The 17,032-nt window shown below is 52.8% G+C and overlaps 1 protein-coding gene across 5 annotated transcripts in view; it reads right to left on the bottom strand.

Annotated features, from left to right (window-relative positions):
• Positions 1 to 4,189, bottom strand: part of STEAP3 (STEAP3 metalloreductase) — a 45,671-nt gene extending 41,482 nt beyond the window's left edge. For 2 of the 5 annotated variants that reach the window (XM_023185168.2, XM_023185169.3), the window contains exon 1: positions 3,166 to 3,292. The gene's annotated coding sequence lies outside the window, so the exon portion shown is untranslated. Of the gene's footprint in view, positions 1 to 3,165; positions 3,433 to 4,014 lie in introns of those variants that run through there. The other 3 variants (XM_023185166.2, XM_023185170.2, XM_031936406.1) reach the window with 3 other exon arrangements.
• Positions 4,190 to 17,032: the final 12,843 nt, after the last annotated feature.

Below are 17,032 nucleotides of genomic sequence, written 5' to 3'. Positions count from 1 at the left end.
ACTCAGCTGGTCTTAGAGTGCCTGGCTCAAAGTTAGTGCTCAGTAAGTGTTTGTTGAATGAATAACCAATGAGGCAGAATTTGGACAGGAGAATGTAGTGGTTAGTTAGTGGCTAGGAGTCTCAGGATAGGGGTGGAAAAAAAGAAGTTGGGGTCCGTATGTGCTTGGAAAGTCACGTGGTTGGGAGAATAACACTGTCGACCTCTTAAGAGTCTCCAGGTACAAATGAGCTCCTGTAGGTAAAGTGTTTGGCCCGGGAGCCGGCACATGGGAGGCTGAATGTCAGTGATGAGGACTGGCATTTCAGGCGAGATGGTGGTGGTGTGTGGCATGCCAAGGATGTGATGGTTGGAGCACACAGAGGCCCGGGACCCGTGGGAGGCTGTGTTAGACAGGTGGGTAGACCCAGCTGCAGGAGACTGATGGGAGGAAGCGGGACTTCAGTAGCCCAATGTTTGAAGACCACCTAGTCTCACCCCGACCCCTGCCCCTCTCCTCTCCAAGTTCTGTGATCTCCAAAGCCTCTCAAATTGGGATGGGTTGGCAGGGGTGAGGTAGGAGCGGAAAAAGAGGCATACACCCTTCCAACCCCTAGAGGGAGGAAAGGCGCCAACTTAGCCTTAGGTTCTAATAACTACTTAAACTGGTAAACATCCTCATTTTAAATCAAGAGGCACCTCCCTGGTCTAGATGCTAGAAAGCAGTTTCATAGTACTCAACCTGCTCAGCTCAGGCCTGCCCAGCTCAGGAAGACCTGGCCACTATGCACCGTGGGTGGACAGGAAAGAGCGGATCCAGCCTCAGCTGGAAGACCAGGAAGCCCGACTCACCGAATGACCTGCTTCCTTCCCCTGCCCCAGCCTGCCTGAACCTCACCCTAGCCCGCTCAGTTGTTCATTTGCAGCTAGACAGGGAATGCAGCAGGCAGCGTAGACTGCCAGTCTGGGAGGCATCAGCTAAGACAGAGCTGGGAACCCTGGGGCTTGGAGCCAAGGCCAGCTCTGCCACAGAGTACGGAACCTGGAGGCCACTCTCTGGGCCTCAGTTACCTTCTTTAGGAAAGTCAGTGGTTTGGTCTAGAAGAGTACTGGGCCTGGAAGGCCCCTCACTGCTTAACGCGCAAACCTGAGGTGAAGAAGGAGGGATCTGATATAATTTTAGGATCTGCACTCCTAAAATTCCGCACTTCACACACTTAGTCCCCCAGATAGGCATCCTTGTTTTATGAGGATATCCTGTTTGAAGCCCTTGGCAAGGTTTTGCAAATGAACAGAGGTTCAGAGAGCTGAGGGCTTCATGTCAGGGGGTAAGGAGCTGAGATTTGGACTCATTCATCCGACTCCAAAGCCAGACTCTCCCCCCAGCTCTCAGCCAGCGACCTTTACCCACCCAGCTCTCAGGTGTGCGCCTTTGGACTTCACTCAAGAACTTTCACTTTTTCACTATCTGAAGCCCTGCCCAGCACCCTGGTCTCTGATAAGCTGTGGGCCAAGGATAGGAGACATGAATGGGAAAGGAATCTACCAGTTTGACATCTCTAGGCTGGAGAGGGCACATGTGTGATCCCAGCTTGACCTGGTCTGGTCCTGGGGACCTCAGCAAACCTGGAGCAGGCTGTTCAACCTCCAGGTGGACAAGTGGCCCAGCCTGAGCTCCCTGATGGCTCTGAGGCCAGCATTAGACGGTGTCAGTTCCATACCTGCTGCCACATTGCCTGGCTCAGGCCACCTGCTCCATTTAAGCCCCTTCAGGACACTAGTGACACCATCTACCCCACTCCGCCCACTTACCCATCAGACATTGGCTAAGCACCTGCTCCCTCCCAGCCCCTCTGCAGGCCACTGGGGACACAGATAAGTAAGACACAGCCTGGGTCCTCCAGGTGCTCCTAGCTGATTCAGTCAGCTTTGGATGGGACTTGGGGATCTATATTTTTAACAAGCCTTGCAGGTGACTGAGGGGACACACCCAGGTGAGACCCTTTGGTTTTGTGGACCTTCTGGCTCCCAGCACTGTATTCTTGGGGCTACCAGAATCCTCTTGAGGACACAGCCTGTTTCACCCCACTGGTAGGTTCCTCTGGGCTCCAAGTCAGATAACTCTGGGTTCAAATCCTACTTCTGCAAGTTGCTAGCTGTGTATCCTTGCAAAATATGTGGACTCTCTGAGGCTGTTTCCCCATTTTTAACAAGAGATAATGGTGCCTTCCTGTTGTGAGGATTAGCTGGGATATTATGCACAAAGCCCTTAGCAAGATGCCTGGCACACATATATGGGAATATCTGCTGTTAATTATATTATGGCTGCACTCTGATGGACAGAAATACCTCCCTGGGGCTATTTCCAGAAGCCCCCACTTCTGGAGTCCATCTCTGAGGTGGCCCTGGATACCTGGGAGGCCTCTCCGTGCCCTCTGCCAGGGCTCCAGCAGGACTTTCCTGCTTCTCCCCACGGATCCGGCTTTCTATGTCCCCAAACGGCATATTATCTGGGCACACCCTCCCCTTCATTTACCCAGAGTGACCAAAGTTCCAACCACACCTCTCTGGGCAGCCTGTCCCCAAATTTCGGGGAAGTGGGCAGGAGGGGGAACTTTGCCGGGCAGGAAGGGGAACTTTGCCAGGCAAGAGCTCTGCGGGCAGAGGCGGGCACTGGTCAGACCAGCCTCCTCCTGGGGACCAAGGTCGGGCGCCCCTGCCCAGCCCCTGCCCTGTCCGGCTGCGAAGGGACTGGGAGGTCTGGTGAGGAAGAGCCTGGAAGATCCCGCCCACAGCTACCAGCCCTCCTTCGGGACCGCTGGCCAGAGCCCCAGCTGTGGGGCACACGGAACCTGTGGACTCAGCCGAGGTCACCTGGAGGGGCGCCCACATCTGCACCCGGGGCTCCGGAGCCTGCTCCCCGCCACTGTCGCCGCCGGCCCTGCCCAACTCGCATGGCGCAAGCGGCTTCTGCGCCTAGGGAAGGAAGGCACGCGGGGTGGGGGCCCCGAACCCGGTTTCTCTGCCGCGGGCGCACGTGGCTCGGTCCCAGGGGAGAGGGGTCGCCTCCAGACGTGTGGCGGCACCCGAGGTCCCTGCGGCGATGGCGCAGGGTGCAACCGGGCGGGCGTCTCGGGGACTCGGCGCAGCACACAGCCCCGCGGAGACCGGGGGAGGGGTCACTCACCTCTGCGGCCAGCCGCTCGGAGCAACCGCGGCAGCTGAAGGTCCGCGGCGAAGGCAGTGGCTCGGCCCGAGGCTCCTCCTCTCGCGCGCCCCACCCGCCCGGGAGGGCCGGACCTGCAGGGGAGGTGGCCGCCCGCCAGCCCGCCGCAGCTTATCCGGCTCGGCCACCTCCCCCGGGGCCGCAATCAGGAGCCGCCGGGTCCTCGCTCCCCGCCCAGTCCTGCAGGCCGTGCAGCGGCGGCGGCGTCTAACCACCCTCCTCTCCTGGCCCGAGGCGGGAGGTCCCCAGCCGGCTCCAACACTTCCTGGTTTGCAGTGCCCCGCACACGGCTGAAGTGAGCGGAACTCCGGGACCGCCTCTTAACCCGGCCAGGGAGGGCACCGAGGCCAAGGTGACCTCTAGGCCCCCCTCTCTTAACCTGAGCAGCACCTCGAATCCTTGTCCATTTTATAACGGAGGCCAAGTGGCAGCCATGGTTGCAGGTGGGAAGAGGCCAGGGCGCCACATTGGGTCCGGATCCCTTCCGTCTCAACAAGGCCTTTGTGGTCCTGCCCATCTCTGTCCCTTGTCCACCCTTAGGGCAGACTTTTGACCCTTCCCAGCAGTCCTCAGGTTCCAAGACCGGTGGGATGGCGGGCACCTTTCTCCCGGAGCTGCCTCCCTGTCTAGGCCTTCTGGGCTCTGAAACCCTACCCGTCCCCCGCTCCCCCTGGCGCACTGCTCGCTGCCGTCCGCACTTCCAGCGCCGATGGCTTCACAGCACAGCAGTGAGGCCGGGCATAAGTAAGGTGAGGCCGTCTGTGGGCGCCTTTCTAGAGGTGTGCGCCCTGGTCCGAAGCCCTTTCTCACCTATGGTCACAGTTGCCGGCTGCTGTCATTCTCTTCACAGGTGAGGAGACCCGGGCTTTTCCGCTCAGATTCGTGGAGGCTGAGTGGGGGTTCCTGACCCCTGGTACTCTTTCTAGAGTATTCCTGGGGGGCGTATTCTATTAGCTTCTGATGAGGAGCTTCAGGTTATTTTTTTTTTTTTCTTTTGGGACGGAGTCTCGCTCTGTCGCCCGGGCTGGAGTGCAGTGGCCGGATCTCAGCTCACTGCAAGCTCCGCCTCCCGGGTTGACGCCATTCTCCTGCCTCAGCCTCCCGGGTAGCTGGGACTACAGGCGCCGCCACCTCGCCCGGCTAGTTTTTTGTATTTTTTAGTAGAGACGGGGTTTCACCGTGTTCGCCAGGATGGCCTCGATCTCCTGACCTCGTGATCCGCCCATCTCGGCCTCCCAAAGTGCTGGAATTACAGGCTTGAGCCACCGCGCCCGGCCGCTTCAGGTTATTTTTAGGAAGTCTAAGAATCTTGTTTTCTGGGGAGTCAGCCTCTGTTGGGGAGATAAGCCTCCAGAGGCCAGAGGCAGGAACTGGGCCTCAGGGAAGGCCCATAACTAGACCCCAAAGGGCACGGTCGGGAGGAAGAGGCAGAGCTCTGGTCTCCCTGTGGAGGGAGCGCTGCTGTGAGGGCCCTTCCCTCCACCCCCAAGCCCTACCGAGACCCACCCGCAGACGGTTTGCTTCCCCCTCCACACAGCTTTCCTCCTGCCCGAATACCCACCTCCCAGCTCTCTGCCCAGCCAGGGCCCAAGGCCAGAGCCTCTCCTTTCTCTTGCAAGAATTTTCCTGTCCCACCTTGCCCCAGGGCAACACCTCTTGTGGCAATTCTCACAGGTCCTTTATCCATTCAACACTGACGGTGCCTCAGGTGCCAGACTGTTCCCAGTACTGGAGACACAGGTGCCCAACGGAGGTTCCTGCCCTTAGGGTGCCAGGGCTGGTGAGTTGCCACTACAGTGGGTTGTACACGTTGAAAAGACAAGACCCAGTTCCTAGCCCTCTCTGGTGCCCCCAATATGCTCCCCCCACAGTAGCTGTTCTTTTGAGGCCTGCTTCTGCTGACGGGGATGGCTGAATATCCTTCCTTTAATGCCCAAGGACAAAAACTGAGCTTGGGAAACGCAAACACCGAGAGGTCTTCCAGCATCTTTGGAAGAATCCCTGGGAACCAGTGTCTTTTTGTGGGGCTTTCCATGCATGAGTAAGAGAGAGGGAGACTTATTTTTGGGGGGGGCTCTCCATGAGTAAGAGAGAGAAAGGGAGACATTTTGAAGGCTGGGCTGGCAGAGGTCTACAGAGGATTATCTTAAAAGGAACATGAACTGCTGCTGGAAAGAAGAGGGGTCTGAAATTTCTCACAGAGAGGGAGGGAGGTGAATGCCCTACTTGGGCACACACACCTTGGCGGAGAGGGCACCACCCACGCCGTTGACTTTTGGTGTTTGTTCTGTCCACTGACCCCTGAACTAAGGGGGCCTTTTGAGTGTGAGCTTGTCTCACCTGGCATAGGGTCAGATGTTTCCAGAAGCTTGAGGGCCAAATTTCTCAAAGCAGACGAGCCCTTTCCTACTCCAGGGAGGAGGGCAATGTGCTGAGCTTTGTTGAGCACCTTCCATGGGCCAGACTCTGGTGTCCTCCGCCAAGGGCAGAGCAGTCAGAACCATGCTTTCAAGATGTTTGCCAGATCGCGTTTCTCCTCTGCTCAAAACTCTCCCCCCTCCCCCAGCAAAAGTAAAGTCCTTGCAATAGCTGTGGCCCAGTGCGATTGGCCTTCTCTCCTCCTCTGTCTCGTCTCTCTGCTCACACTCAGTCCCGCCTCAGATAGATCTGACAGGATCCTGACCCTTGCTGTTCCCCTGGCCTGGACCCTAGTATCCCTAGGGACCCTCCCTACCTCCTTCAAGTCTTTGCTGAAAGGTCATCATCTCCATGAGGCCCACCCTGATCACCCCCATTCCTCATTCATGTACCTGCTTTTTTTCTTTTCTTTCCCCATAGGCTGTATTACCTTTGAACACACTATCAAATAGAGTTTTTTGGACTGTTTTTCAGTAACTTTCTTCTCCCATAGAAATGTGAGCTCCTGCTGGGCAGGGATTTTTATGTTTAGTGAGTTCTGTATCTCTAACGGCTAGAGCACCGCCTGGCTCATAGTACGTGCTCAGTAAATACCCTTTGCAGGAATGCACACCCGTCCTCGCCCTTCCTCGCCTCTTTTAGCATCTTGGATGTGTCCCCACAGCTTCTGCCCATTCTGCTCTCCTCCTTTGTATGCCCCCGGCTGGTGTGATACTGATTCAGAGGGGTGCTCCACTCGTGCACTTAGGGACGTCTCTGCCCCCGGAGTTGCTGAATATTCAATGTTCAGACCCCCCGGGATTGCCCTTTTCCTTGACAACCAGGCTAGCTGTTTGGCTAAGAAGAGAATATCCAGGAAGAAAATCTAGGTTTATTTCTTATTTGATTTGGAAGGAGAGGGGTGTTGTTCACCCTCAGCTTCTTGGATTAATCCAGCATTTATAGGCTGGGACAGAGCAGATCCACTTCACAAAATAAATCCTGCATGAAAACGAGAGGGTCACGGGAAGCTGCATGCCCCAATGTACTCTGACAACCCTTGCCAGGAGCCGGGCCACTTGGATCTGGTCCTGCCCGGGCCATGGTGGGCCATGGCCTCAGGAAAGGTGCCACTCCCCACTGATACTCTCCCCACTAGATCAGGTGCTACAGGGCTCCTCAAAGTTCTGGGGCACAGAAAGCTCTTCCCTATGTGAGGCTGCATTCAGGGTAAAAAGGAGGCATTGTCTTTGCCATCTCGATGGGTGGAGGCACATCAGCAGCACTCAGAGCTGAGGCAGGGCGGGTAGGGGGAGAGAGTGCTGAGCGGGGAGGCCAGCTGATAGAGGAGTGCTGGAGCCTGGGCCGGAACCTTACAGACTCCGCTTTCCATGGCCCATGATTGTGAGCCAATATTGTACAACATTGTAAAGTGTGGCTTATGGGGCATTAGGACACTCACCCCCACATACACACACCAAATCTCCCTGCACCCCAGAATTTGGAATTCTACTGGAGCATAAGGTTGTCCTCCTTTCAGTTTTCTCTCGAAACATGAGCCCCCCCAGAGAGGAAGCGCTGTCTGAGCTCTGTGTCATGAGAATCTGTGTATCTGCAGGGAGATGTAACTGTGGCCAGCAGGAGAGTATGGAGAAGGTTTGAAAGGAAGTTGCTTTTTGTTTATTTTGGCTCAAGAGAGCAGTGACAAAGGCAGTTGCTGAAGGAAGAGTGGATCAAAGATGCCGGGGTGGAGGGTGGGTCAGGGAGCAGGACCAACCGTCTTTCTGAGGGAGCTTCCTGGCACATAGTTGGTACTTAAACTTTTGTGTATGATCAATGGTCTTGGCTCGTGACTAGACCAAGATTGCCAACCAGGATGGAGGGAGGCTGACCCTGCACATCCCGGAAGCATTTACAGAGCAAGGAAGAGATTCTTCTTGCCTGTCCATAACATTGCATTGCCTTACAGCTGGGGGAGATTAGAAAGGCACTCACTACTAGATCATGGGAGACGCCTGGGCTTTAACCCCTTGCTGCTCCGAAGGTGGTGATCGTGATGGCCTGGGAGGGTTTTAGGATGGCAGAGTGTCAGGCCTACCCCAAAGCTCCCCAATTCGAATGGCATTTTAACAAGACTCCCTAGGAGATTGTATACATGTTTAAGTTTGAGAAGCGCTGATCTGCATTACAACCAAGGAAACTCACTACTCCCTGAACACCTGCATCAAGGTAGATTCACAGAAACCTAGAACTGGATGACACTTCCCCTCACCAGGGTGCATGACAACATCATACTCTTTGCTTGCTTAAAAGTCCTTGTGACGCAAATAGTCTGATAATCTTCTGAATTTCTACAAATATGGAGTAAATAACTCTACCCTTTTCTTTTTTCTTTTTTTTTTTTTTTGAGATGGAGTCTCGCTCTGTTGTCCAGGCTGGGGTGCAGTGGCCGGATCTCAGCTCACTGCAAGCTCCGCCTCCCAGGTTCATGCCATTCTCCTGCCTCAGCCTCCCGAGTGGCTGGGACTACAGGCGCCTGCCACCTCGCCCGGCTAGTTTTTTTTATATTTTTTAGTAGAGACGGGGTTTCACCGTGTTAGCCAGGATGGTCTCGATCTCCTGACCTCGTGATCCGCCCGTCTCGGCCTCCCAAAGTGCTGGGATTACAGGCTTGAGCCACCGCGCCCGGCCTAACTCTACCCTTTTCAACACTCAGTGCCTATTACACAAAGCTCCAAGAAAAAAAAAAAAAAAAAACATGATTAGTGTGTTTACTCTTTTCCCATAACTAATTGTATTTCCCCTTTTACTGTGGTAGCCAGGATACTCAGGCACATGTTCATGACTATAATATCCTTATTAAATATGTTTAAATGCTACTTTCTTTCCCCCAGTCCATGATTTTTTTGTCTGACTTACTATTAGCCTTATTGCTGAGCTTTTCGATGTAAAGCCATCCCAAGCAGCCTCTGGAAAAAGTCAACCGTGTAAGCAAAATAAATAGGAAACATCTGTGCACTCCAGTAAGGGAGCCCTCTTTCCCCTTGACTGCTGTCACCTTTTGTGGTCGTGGCACGTCCTCTGCTGGATTTTTGAGCCAAGGACAGAGGGTTTGGGAAAAGGAGGCCTCCTTGGACTTCTGCCAGGAGTTACTGAGAAAAGAAAACCCAACCAGTTGGGGGGCCACTTGGGGGTAAATCTGCACAGGACGTTCACACCGTGCCCCTCTGCTTTTTTCCTGACCCTCAGAGCCCACCTCAACACATCTGGAGTGTAGGGTGCTATCTGCCGCGTCAGACCACTCTCCACACACAGCCTGGGGCAGGAACAATGGGACAGGTGGCTGGCGCTCACTCAGCACAGCAGGGGTGGTGGAAAGACGGGTGTCAGCTGAGGCGTGGCTTGAGGTCAGGCAAGTCACAGCCAGGTCACAGCCCAGCCCAGCATAGGCAAGGTGTAAAAGTCACTGGCCTCAAGGTCATGTGCAAACACACTGTGATCAGAAGAGAAGATAAATCCACCCCACAGGGCTGGGACAGGTTTCCGCATACCCAGTTCTGTTTTCTTGGTCTTGGCCCTCAAGGGGAGGGAAGAGAAGGGAAGTGAAGTTTGCCGAAGTCCCGCCTGGGGCAGGCATCGTGCTACATTGAGGTCAGCCGCCTTCAATCCCCACTGAGACCCTGCAGAACGGGTGGGATCAGCCCCATTTTTCAGATGAAGAAGTGACTTTTTTTTTTTAGCATCACGCTGTAAGGAAATGGCAGATCCAGGATTTGGACCAGGTCTGCCTGACTCTCAGATCTTCCACTACCTTTGACCCGCTAGGTGGAGGGCTCCTTGAGCTGTGGCCTACACACCACAGTACTGAGGACTAGGACCAGCTTAGTGTGAGGGCCCAGCAGGGGCAGTCCCTGCAGGGAGATGAACCTGGGGGATTTTCTCCCAAACACTCCTCACAGAGCTCCCTGGTCTGCTTAGGCAAGATCCTACCAGCTATCCCCAACCACTGGTTGTGTCTATCTGAGATTTGCACAGCCTGGATGCAGGTCTGGATATCAGGCCTGTCACCGAGAGTCTGGTTCTATGTGGTGTACTACCTGATTTCATGGACACAGGCACAGAGGGCCATCATCTCAGAGCCACCTTTAGACATTTGCTGGTTACACCAGCCTGGGAGAATCCAAGTCACTGCAAGAAAAGATAAGGGAGATAATGCCTCAAGACCCTCCCTCAAAGGTCTTGGGCCACAGCTACCCAGGTTTGGGGCCTCCGGGGAAGAGGGGAGGTGAGACCTTGGCTTCTGGAGGCTTCCATAGGGTAAAGGAACACGCACAGGCTTTGAAACCACATGGACCTGGTTCAAATTTCACTTCTCCCCTAAGTCTCCATTTCCTCCACCGTGGAATGAGTGTATAGACCTCTCAGCAGGTTGTAAGAATTAAGTTCCCAGGAAAGTGCTGGGCACTTAGTAGGTGTTCATTAAAAGGCTGTCAGATCATCTGAAAAGAAAAGAAAGAGTGTTCGGAGAGGAAGGCAACTACTAAAGAAGACAGTTCCCAAAAGTAATTTACCTCCAGGCAAGCTCTGCTCCTCTCCCTTGGGGAAGGTCTTCTTCCTTATCCTGTGCTATGATCTAAACCCTCCTCTTCTCTGAGAAGCCCTCAGGGAACTTGCTCTCCTCTGGCCTCCCCTCTCCCACAAGGAGGAACCCCAGGTGGGCAAAAGATGCCAGTGGCCCCTCTTCCTCTTCTCACATGAACAGTAGGTGTTGTTGGCACCCTGGTCTGGGAATCAGGAAACCTGGCCATGCCCCACCCACATGGCTGGCTGATTCATAAAATCTCTTCTTGTTGGACCTCACACTCCTGCCAGTTTGAGGTGTCTGAGATCTTGGTGTTGGAAATTTCCCCTGCTGCTTTGAAGGTTGCTAGGAACAGGTCCTGCCCTGTGCAAGGGCGGAGGTGCCCTGAGAGGCGCTTAAGGAGATGGGGCTGGGGAGGGAGGAGGCAGATGATGAGAGGCCTGGTTTGCCTTTGGTGAGAAACGAGGCTTTATCATGCTGGCGGTGGGAGCCCAGGAAGATTTTAGGAGGTATGAGTCCCTATGTGATCATAATAGCTAACGTGTTTTTGAGTGCTTGCTGCATCCCAGATGCTGTTCTAAGCATTTTGATTGTATTAACTCATCTGATCATCATAATACATTTTCCATTTTTGAATCTGGAAACTGAGGAGGTTTTGAATTGGAAACTGAATTTGGAAACGCAGGAGGTTAAGTCACCTGTCTGATGTGACATAGCTCAGACAGTGGCAGAGACAGGATTCAGGTCCCTGGTTCTGTTTTGGTTCCACCTCCTACTACTACGTCTCTTTGTCTGGACGCCCTTATTGATCTCTGAAAAGACTTTCTCCCTGGTAGCCACGGGGAGAGTGGACCAACAAAGAAAGATGCCAGGCTGGGATGAGCTTAATGGGCAACTGGCAGGCAGAGTCTCAGCACTGTGTTTTGAAGTCTATTTGGGGGACTCAGTAAGTCTTGTGTGTAGGGAGCCTGCCACCCAGGCCAGGGGCTGAACATTTAATCAAGGAGTTCAAACAACTGCCTGCAGCAGGCCTCTGGTTGAGGCTGAAAAGTCTGCAGAAAGGCAATGTAGTTCAGGTCCTGTCCCTTGACTGCTGAGTCCAGGAAGAGAAGTGTCTGCTAGCCCCGTGGCCCACCTATTGACTTTGACACCTAAAAAGAACAAGGTTTTTGAAGTTACAAGAACCTGGGTTTGAATCTTGAGCCTCAGTTTTCTTACTGGTCAAATGGGAACATTAGGTAGAGTAAACCAAGGGCAGATGGTGCAATGTAGGCCTTGAACACATTGAATTCCCCGCCTCGCTTCGCCTGTGAGCCCTTGGCTCCGGCTCCTTGTCCTTCACCACAATTCTGTGGATTTCAGAAGCTCTGGGGGGATGAAAGGAGAATGGCAGAAGCCAGGCTGCACTCTCCCTTGGCCCCGAACCGAGCTGGAGGGCTTGATTTGGGTAGTTGCAAGGTCCAGTTTTCCCTTAGCTCTGCCATTCAGTTCCACAATCTTTCCTGAAGCCCCAGAAATCCTCATCCTTGGCGGCCCTTCTCTTCCCTTTTCTGCTCCAGGCCCATGTGATTACTCTTATTCCTTGGGGTGCACCAGCTTGGGTGAGACCCTAGACCTTCCCCCTCCTTGGGCCTCCATCGCAAACAGTCCAAGGAGCCTGAGATCCCTGCAGATGCCTGGCCCCGCCCACCTGGACATGAGGGCCGCTTACACCTGGATCGCTCTGAAACCTGGAGAAGATCCTTTTTTTAAAAAAATTGATATATCAGCCAGAGTTGGTGGCTCAGACTTGTAATCTCATCATTTTGGGAGGCTGAGGCAGGAGAATCCCTTGAGCCCAAGAGTTACAGGCCAGCTGGGTAACAAAATGAGACCCCCATCTCTACAAAAACACACAAAAAATTAACTGGGCATGGTGGCGAGGGACTGTAGTCCCAGCTACTCAGGTGGCTGAGTTGGGAGGATTGTTGGAACCCGGGAGGTTGAGGCTGTAGTGAGCTGTGATTCTGCCACTATGCAGGAAAATAAGAAAAAAATCAATTAAAAATTAATTGATATATCATAGTTGTACATATTTTGGGGTACATGTGATCTTTTGGAACTTGCATACAATATGTAATGATCAAATCAGGGTAATTGGAGCATCGCTTCAATGCTTCAGTTCAAACATTTATCTTTATTTGTGTTGGGAACATTATAGTTCTTCTCTTCTGGCTATTTTGACTTATATAATAAATTATTGTTAGCTATAATTTCCCTACCAGACTACCGAGTGGAAAGATTCTAATCTGGTTTAAATTAGAACTGCTGAGACGTGGGAGGGGAGCAGAAATATTGTGACCCTGCCGTCCCCAATTAACAGGAACTTCTAATGGTAGCCACTCCAGGCAGCGAGCGGGCAGGAGCCCCAGAGCAGGGTTCAGACACAACACGGCACAGCCCCAGGGTAGACATTTGCTGCTGGAGGTGGGAGAGGAGCTTCGAGTACCTTCTTGTCATGAAGTTCAGGAGGTCACATCTCTGCTTGTGCCCCTTCCTGGAATGCAGAGCTGCCTAAATGCAATAATTGCCTACAAGACATAGTGGGAATGCAATGTATATGCAGATTTATGCAAATAGCATGCAAAATACAGTGACCTTAGGCTGAGTGCCCTGGGATGGCAGCTGGTTGGGGATGGGGTGCCCCCACTCTTTTTTTACTTCTGACTTTGCCTTCAGCCCCCTGAGGACCTCACAGGGAGAGGCCCACTGCCTTCCCTCCACACAGCCCCTCGTCACAGCAGGCTTCAGAAAGAGACAGCAAGCAACTATGGTACACCCTGTGCAGGAAGCATGGGCATTGAGGGGACGCCAGAGGGGAAGATTCCAGGCACATGCATGGGCATTGTGCAGACCATGTGATTCAGTGCAATGTCCTCATTTGATGAAACAGGACAGCAAGGCTTGGAGAGATGTGGTAGATTTCCATCACACAGCCAGCCGTGGCAGAACCAGAATCCCATCCGAGGCTGCCCGACTCTGATTCCACACTGTCTTTGCCATGCTGCTGCATACAATGCTGTGCCACCTGATCAATAAATAATGTGCCAAGGTATGTGTATAGATGTGGGCTTGTGGTCACCTAGAGCTCCCAGACCCTTTCTTTCTTTTTTTATTATTATACTTTAAGTTCTAGGGTACATGTGCATAGCATGCAGGTTTGTTACACATGTATACCTGCGCCATGTTGGTGTGCTGCACCCATCAACTCGTCAGCACCCATCAATTCATCATTTATATCAGGTATAACTCCCAATGCAATCCCTCCCCCCTCCCCCCTCCCCATGATAGGCCCCGGTGTGTGATGTTCCCCTTCCCGAGTCCAAGTGATCTCATTGTTCAGTTCCCACCTATGAGTGAGAACATGCGGTGTTTGGTTTTCTGCTCTTGTGATAGTTTGCTAAGAACGATGGTTTCCAGCTGCATCCATGTCCCTACAAAGGACGCAAACTCATCCTTTTTTATGGCTGCATAGTATTCCATGGTGTATATGTGCCACATTTTCTTAATCCAGTCTGTCACAGATGGACATTTGGGTTGATTCCAAGTCTTTGCTATTGTGAATAGTGCTGCAATAAACATACGTGTGCATGTGTCTTTATAGCAGCATGATTTATAATCCTTTGGGTATATACTCAGTAATGGGATGGCTGGGTCATATGGTACATCTAGTTCTAGATCCTTGAGGAATTGCCATACTGTTTTCCATAATGGTTGAACTAGTTTACAATCCCACCAACAGTGTAAAAGTGTTCCTATTTCTCCACATCCTCTCCAGCACCTGTTGTTTCCTGACTTTTGAATGATTGTCATTCTAACTGGTGTGAGATGGTATCTCATTGTGGTTTTGATTTGCATTTCTCTGATGGCGAGTGATGATGAGCATTTTTTCATGTGTCTGTTGGCTGTATGAATGTCTTCTTTTGAGTCCAGGCTGGAGTGCAATGGCGTGTTCTGGGCTCACTGCAACCTCTGCCTTCTGCATTCAGACATTTCTCCTGCCTCAGCCTCCTGAGTAGCTGGGATTACAGGTGCCCACCACCATGCCTGACTAATTTTTGTATTTTTAGTAGAGACGGAGTTTCACCATGTTGGCCAGGCTGGTCTCGAACTGCGGACCTCAGGTGATCTGTCCTCCTCAGCCTCCCTAAGTGCTGGGATTACAGGCGTGAGCCACCGTGTCCAGCAGACCAGACCCTTTCTAATACCTCCTGACCCCAGCAGTGGGGCCCAAGCCCACCTAACATGGCAGCCCGGATGCACCTCTCGGTTCCTAGGCCTGGCGCCTGTCTCAGTAAACCTTTTTTTTTTGGATGCTTGAAAGCTCATCTTTATGGTACTTAAACTCTATTTCAATTATTAAGGGTCTCTGTCGCTTTTTTCTTAGGGCAGACTTGTCCAGGCCGGACCACACTCTGTGGGGATTTGGGAGTAGGGTTTTCTTGCTGCAAGGAATAGATGCTCTTTAAGGCAGTCATCTGGGAAAGAAGTTAATCCTAAGGTGAGAAATTAGGGGAGCCTTATACTTGAAAGGGAGGTCCCCTTTGGGCCTGGGGAGCATTGGTCTGAAGGCTCAGGTATGGAGGATGCAAGAATATCTGCTGGTGAGGACTGAGCTGGAACCTCCCTGCTTGTCCCCTGCATCCTAGCCCCACCCCCTTCTTACAAAAAGAAATTATTTTATTTTTATTTTTTAAGATAGAGTTTTGCTCTTGTCACTTAGGTTGGAGTGCAATGGCTCGATCTCAGCTCACTGCAATTTCTGCCTCCTGGGTTCAAGTGATTCTCCTCCTTAGCCTCCCGAGTAGCCTGGATTACAGGTGCCCACCACCAGGCCTGACTAATTTTGTATCTTTAGTAGAGATGGGGTTTCACTATGTTGGCCAGATTGGTCTCGAACTCCTGACCTTAGGTGATCCACTTGCCTCGGCCTCCCAAAGTGCTGGGATTACAAGCGTGAGTCCCCACGCCTGGCCCTATTCCCCATTTTAGTTCCAGAGAATTAAGTAGACATAGACTTGGATTGAGTGGAGCACTAAGATTGGGCTGTCACCCGTGAAAGCTGAGAGCGCTGGACTTGGGTTAACTCTGAGCTTTGAGGGTATTTGCTCAAGCTCACAGCTGGGCCTAGCTGTTCTGTAGGGAATCAGGGATCCCATTCTCCCTTCGTGATCCCAGTGGAGAGAGCTCATCCATGGGGTCATTAGCATCCATACACCGTCAACATGGTGGACGTTCCAGAGGCTGGAGGACGTGCTCTGCCCTTGGGAGCCAGTGGAGACAGTTTTCTGGAAAGTACTCAGCAATCACGATGGTGGGATTGGGGTAGGGTGGGAACGTATACTTTGTGAGGGGATACATTTTTGGGTAGAATGTAGTAGGGGACTAAGTATAATGATTTCAGCTTAGAAAGCAAGAGTGCTGGCTAGGCACGGTGGCAAGCCTCCCAAGTAGCAAGGGTGCTCTCTTTTTGGGAGTCACAGGCTGGTCGGCTCAGAGACCCATATATCCCAGCCTGGCTCTGACTCAGGGATCAGCCAGGCAGAGTGTGGTGGATTGATGCCCAAAAAGGCCAGGGTGGTGACCAATGGCCAGAGCTGGTCAGAGGCTGGAGTGGCCTGGTGTCCAGACCCAGTAGCCTGGCTCCTCCTACTGCTGGTCTCTGAGCACTGAGACTCCTGCTCAGTTGCAGCATTTGGGAATTTAACTGGATCCCAAATGAAATGAGACACAACTTCTCACTTCCCCGGACATCACACAGGGACCATGTACAATTATGGGTAAAATGAGGCACTACATCCCACAGCGGAGGCCCAAGTGCTTGGCAGAGGGCCATTGGTAGCTGAGGCTGCATGGAGAGCTGGGCTACGGGGCGGCGCTGGGCTTCTTGCCCAGGCAGGACAGAGGTGGGGGAGGCCTGAGCACTTAGTTGGGGATGGAGTCTCAGTCTATTTCCCGGGACCATTAGTGAGGCAAGAGGCTGCTGAAAAATTTAGCACAGGCCCTGGTAATGCACTTTGGAGAGGAGCCTCCCCTCAGGTGCTCATGTAGCATGGTGTGGACTGAGCCCTGGCATAAGGCGGCCAGGGCTCGTCTGCCTTTTGGAAAATGACAGGAGCAAAACAAGGAGCTGCCCCCACGGACTTCCTCAAGTGCGAGTTTGGACAGTGAACCTGAAGACTGGGGTGACTCTAGCATGAACCCCACTACAGTCTCAGGTCCAGGAAACCGTCTTTGACGCTCACCCTGGGGTTCCGCCCTTCTGCCTCGAGGTCCTCCTTCCTGCTCTGAAGACAGACCCCATTCCCCTGTGGGGTCACGGAGAATGATACCCCAAAGTAGGAAACGTTGGCAGGCTGAGCACTGTGAATTAAGAGAAAATGCAAGTCCTTAGAAGCTGCCTCAGAACTAAGAATTTTCTAACCTTCTCTTGTTTCTCCTCTGCCCCCTCCCCAAGTGCAGGAAAAAGGGGCTGTCTAGAATTTCCTTCTCTGACTAAGGAAACTTCTTTCCAAAAGAAATGCGGCCGGGCGCGGTGGCTCAAGCCTGTAATCCCAGCACTTTGGGAGGCCCAGGCGGGCGGATCACGAGGTCAGGAGATCGAGGCCATCCTGGCTAACCCGGTGAAACCCCGTCTCTACTAAAAAATACAAAAAAACTAGCCGGGCGAGCTGGCGGGCGCCTGTAGCCCCAGCTACTCGGGAGGCTGAGGCAGGAGAATGGCGTAAACCTGGGAGGCGGAGCTTGCAGTGAGCTGAGATCTGGCCACTGCACTCCAGCCTGGGTGACAGAGCGAGACTCCGTCTCAAA

Source organism: Piliocolobus tephrosceles, chromosome 11, assembly GCF_002776525.5.
Source record: "Piliocolobus tephrosceles isolate RC106 chromosome 11, ASM277652v3, whole genome shotgun sequence".
NCBI classification, from domain to species: domain Eukaryota; kingdom Metazoa; phylum Chordata; class Mammalia; order Primates; family Cercopithecidae; genus Piliocolobus; species Piliocolobus tephrosceles.
This window is presented reverse-complemented; position numbering and strand designations above follow the sequence as displayed.